Source organism: Trichechus manatus, unplaced genomic scaffold (assembly GCF_000243295.1).
Source record: "Trichechus manatus latirostris isolate Lorelei unplaced genomic scaffold, TriManLat1.0 scaffold00201, whole genome shotgun sequence".
Lineage (NCBI taxonomy): Eukaryota > Metazoa > Chordata > Mammalia > Sirenia > Trichechidae > Trichechus > Trichechus manatus.
The window spans coordinates 4,241,917-4,247,089 of NW_004444137.1; positions in this window are offsets into that span (position 1 = coordinate 4,241,917).

Here is a 5,173-nt window from a genome sequence, read left to right on the forward strand (position 1 = left end):
GGTGACAGTCCCCTGGTCCAGCTGCTCCAGCAAATCCCAGAGGCCACCAGTGACGGGAGAGGCTTCCGCCTCCTCGTGGTCATCACTAGCACTGCAGCCCCACACAGGAAAACTCACCACAAAACACACACCTGTGTTCGGGTGTCCTGGGAACTGCAGCTCTCCTGGGCGCCAAGGCGCGAAGAAGCAGGACCTGCAGGTTCATGGGTGGTGTGGGAAACCTCAGGAGACTCCCTTCCCTCCCTTTACCTCCACTGGCCCTGGGATGTCCAGATCACTCATGGAGCATCCTCCCCACATTCAGGGAAAAGACCCCACTTCCTCAGGAGGACCCCAAGGCTCCACCTGGGAATGTTCCTGACCCTAGACATGGCCTCATGGTCCACAGCTCTGCACTGCTCTGCCCGACCCCAAGGACCCAGCTCCCACACCCCAGTGGTCTCACTGGGGGAATATTCTGTACTAAGAAGTAGAAAGCATTTTCCCAAGACCTCAGAGCACTGTGGGCCATCGATAGAGAACAAAGGCCAGCAGACACTTCTCCAAGCATGGGAACCCTGGGGGTCACCCACTCCAAGCACTCTAATTTACAGAAGAAGAAAGAGGCCTTCTCTCCCGCAGCCCCCTCCACTCTGGGATGGGCTCGTGCTAGCTCCAGTGGCCCAGAGCGGTGACTGCAGGGTGAGGCCCTGTCCTCTCTGGGTTGACCTGGGCATGGCTCACCCAGGCAGATCCCTGGGAATCTCAGGGTTCCCCTCCCTTCATCTCAGTATCTCCCCCCCATGATGTGGGCTGTGGTCATGTGGCTAGGAGACTAGAGGCCACTGTCCCAAGACAGCACTACCTCCACCCTCTCTCTTCTTTCCCAGGGGTCACCTCCATGGTGTCCTCTCTTCCTCTGACCCTACCCTATGGCCCTACCTTTGAAGTTAGTGTGGGTGTGGGGTCGGGGTGAGAGGAAAACACCCCCACAAGTGGAAGGGATGACCAGGCTTCCCCACATCTTAGGGCTCTCAATCCCAAAGCAAACCCCATGAGAGGGGCTGAGACCTGGCCTAGGAGGCTGCAACCTTCCTCATCCTCTGGACTCTGCCCATCTCTGTGCCCTGGGACGTCCCTGCCTTTCTCTTTGACTCAGTTTCCCAAGTGTGCACTGAGGGTTTGGAGCGGGAACTGCTTGAGTGCTCACTCAGGGAGGATGCGGGTGGCCATGACCGCCACACTGCGGTGGGCATAGGTCGAGGCTGGGGTGAGCATGGCATGCGGCCCCAGTAGCATGAGCGGTGTGAGTGAATACTTCCTGGGGCAGCCGGGCCAATGTCCACAGTCCTGTGCTAACAGGCCCTCTGTGGCCTGGGGCAGCGTGTGTAAGTGACTTGCCACCAGTGCCTGCCGCACAACCTGCTCTGCTCGTGGGAGGCCGCATGTGGGCCCACCGCTAATTCCACCACCTCTGTGCCTCGCACCTCCATGGGATCTGGGTTTCTGGGGGCACTGGGCCGCGTGGCGTGGAGAGCCTGGGGATCCGGGAGACACTGAGTACCCCCACTGCCCGGGTCTGCTCTCTGGAGCATCACCAGGAGTCCTTGCCCCTGTAACTCCCCACCTCCTGCCTGGGCCTCACCTCTCAGTCCCCCTGAGCCCCTTCCTAGACCAGAACTGGGCCCCATAGTGCGCCTGGGTGATGCTGTCATTGTTGCAGGCCGCCTGCAGCAGCTGGGTGCCAGCATCCCATCCAGTCCTGGGCCACAGGGAGGGCAGGGTGCTGAGAGTGTGGGTGGGGTGCTGGGTGGGACAAGGGCCAGGAGCTGGGTCTGTGCTCCCGTGGTACGTCCTCCTTCTGCTACAATCAAGGCCCTGCCTGCTCTCAGAGCTGGGAGCAAACAGCCTCTCCTCCAGGAAGTTGTCATGGATTCCATCCTCATCTCCACTTCCAGTGATGCTGGTCTTCTGCTTTCTGTGCATCAACTTTTCCTATGATTCTAAGGGGAAGGGTCATGTCAGGGGGAGGGGGTCCCGATTCCATCCCACCCCCCGCAAACAGCACCAAAACTGCACACCTTACTTCTCTTCTGAAAGCTGGTCATTCTCCTGGGGGTCCCCTGTTCCATGACCAGCCCACCTACCCCCGTCCCTCTCATGGTGCACTACTGAAGGGTCCCACCAGGGGGCAGAGCACATGCACACACCTGGACATGAATAGAGGTGGGGATCTGGGTGCCAAGGCAGGGGGACCCAGGGCAGAGACTCAGGAATCTTCTAGATCAACCCTCTCTCCTGTCACTGGGAGAGACTGCGGCCTCAGGCAGGAAGGCACTGAAGGCCACTCACATGGTCCCTGACGTTTACTCCTCAGTAGATGAACATGTCCAACCAGGACCATGGTGTTCTCTCTCTCTGTCTCTCTTTTTTTCTCTGTGTTTCTCTCTATATATCATAATTTCTGTCTCTGTGTCTCTCCCTGTGTCTCTGTCTCTCTCTGCCTTTCTCTTCTCTCCTTCTCTCTTTCCCTCCTTCTCTCTCCTTGGAGTAAACACGCACACACACACTTCTCCATCCATCAACCACTTTCCAAGCCCGAATCACGACATCATACTTAATATCTCCTTTCCCCTCATCCCTAACGCTCACAGCACTAATGGTCTTCTTGGCTTTGCCTCTACAGCAGATCCCAGGCCATCCCTTCTCTCCGTCTCCACTCTCTACTCTCGCCCTGTTCACCATCTACCGCCTGGACCACGGAGCACAGCAGTCTGTGGCTGTTCCTCGTAATAGTTCTCTAGTGAGGACTCTCTATTGCTGGTCTCTGGACTGTGCCACCCTTAACCCTTTGCAATCCTTTCTTCACACAGTAGCTAGAATGAGCTAAAAACTGAAAGCAAGTTACACTTCCACTTAAAACGTGGAACAGCAATTAACTACATAAGACTGAGTAAACGAAAGGAAACTATGGGTTTTATGTGAGAATACTGCCGATGTTTTGAGGTCCTACTTTCTAGATACAAGAAATCATTTCCCTTTCTGCTAAAGTATCTAACCAATGGTTTTAGTTACTGTAACTCTTGAATTAGAAGTTCTGTTGGTAAACTTAGCAAAGTTGTGACTATCATAACCAGAGAAGTGTCGGAAATTTGAGCTATGATTTTACAAAATAGAATAATATTAGCCTTTCCTGTTAGTCTCTCAAGAAACAGTTTGTGCCTAAATAGATAAATGCTGCTGTATTTATATTAATACTCAGTCTGAGATTTTGCAAAATGTCGAGGCCCATGAAAAGCAGTTACTGATGCTGCCTATGCATAAACAAACACCTGTTATGAGGGGAGGACCATTTATCTCAGCCAAATCTCCTCTAGGCTGCATTCTAACAAACTGGAAGATGTATAGCTATGAGCCCATGACAAGAAAGACAATGATATGCTTATGCAACAATGTATGGCCCTAATACCAGCTGGGGGACCAGAAACATTGTCTCCAAAATGAGTCTTTGGCTTACGGTACAATTTTTCAGCTTGACTTGTTTTGTAAGAAAAATGAGACAAAGTTCCTTATATTCAAGTTTTCATATTGCTCTATCAAACTTTAAATCCCTATAACTGGGTTCTTTTCCAGGAAAAGATGAAGGTAGAAGTGCTTCCTGAATCCTCACCGGAGGGTCCCCTCTTAAAAGGAATAGCCCCAATAACTGCTTCAGCTTCCCCCACCCCCACCATATAGGGAAGGTGCGAAGAATGATGGCAGATTCCCCCACAGAAAGGGCTGAGCCTGATTCTAGTCTGGCCAGCTTGAGAGAAACTGAAGAAGGAAAGGAATAGGGAAGTAAGAGTCTGATTTCATTGGGTATGGTCTCCCTCCACTACACACACCCGTCAGGGTACTGTTTTTGGTGAGGGTACTGCCAGGAATCGGGCAGGGCAATTTCCTCCGAGAAAAATTCCAGCCGAAGGAGGAAGAATGTTAGTACCTACTCCTTTCTCTACCTCTGACTTGTATAATTAAAAGAATCACCATCCTCCTTATCGGAGTAACCCAAATAGGATGGCAGAGTTGTTCCTTGCCATTTTCTACAGATCCCACCTGAAAATGCATGTGCCTTGCAGGCGACACTATTGCAAGAAGAAATGGTGACACGTAGTGGCATTCCTTTCCATATTCAACAAAAGGTGAATCCAGAGGTCTGGGCATAAGAAAGGCCTGGATGAGCCCAGTCAGCCGCACCGGTTAAAATTACTTTAAAACCTACAGCACCTATTATAAACCAGAGACAATATCCCCTCTGCAAAGAAGCTTGAGAAGGGATCACACCATTGGTGCATCGATACATAAAAACTGGACTTTTAAAATTTTGCCAGTTTTTCGTACAACACCCCTATCGTACCGGTGCTGAAACCGGGGACAAGAGAATATTGGTCTGTTGAAGACCTAAGAAAAATCAACCAAATAGTAGAGGACATTCATCTGACTGTGCCAAAACACATGTATTCTCTTGGTTACTATTCCCGGTCAATGTGCTTGGTTTTCAGTACTGGACTTGAAAGATGCCTTCTTTTGTATTCCTCTACACCCCGAGTCTCAGCCTCTATTTGCCACTGAATAGACTGATACTAAGACAGGGAATTGCTGTGGAGGTACTAACTCAAACCCTGGGACCAACCACGCGACTGGTGGCCTACTTTCCAAAACAGCCTGGGGATGGCCCCCTTGTCTTCGAGCCTTGGCTGCAACGTGTTACTTATTACAGGAAGCCAAGAAATTCACCCTTGGAGACAATGTAACGGTAAACACACCACATACAGTTTTGCCTCTTTTGGAACAAACGGGGGATCTTTTGGGCTCACGGCAGGACGGATGGGAAAATGTCAGGCAATCTTGTTAGACAACCCAAACGTGGTTCTGAAGGCTGTCTCCTCCATCAATCCCACCACATTGCTGCCTATTTCAGAAGATGTCCCCGTATATCACTGCCCAGAGATAATTGAAGAAGTTTATTCTAGTAGACCAGATCGCTCAGATGTTCCCTTGACTGACCCAGAGATAGAAATGTATACAGATGGCAGTAGCTTTCTATATGAAGAATGCCACAAGGCAGGATATGCGGTGATGACATGAACTGACGTCTTAGAGGCAGCTCCACTTCCTGCCGGCACTTCAGCTCAAAAGGCTGAACTCATAG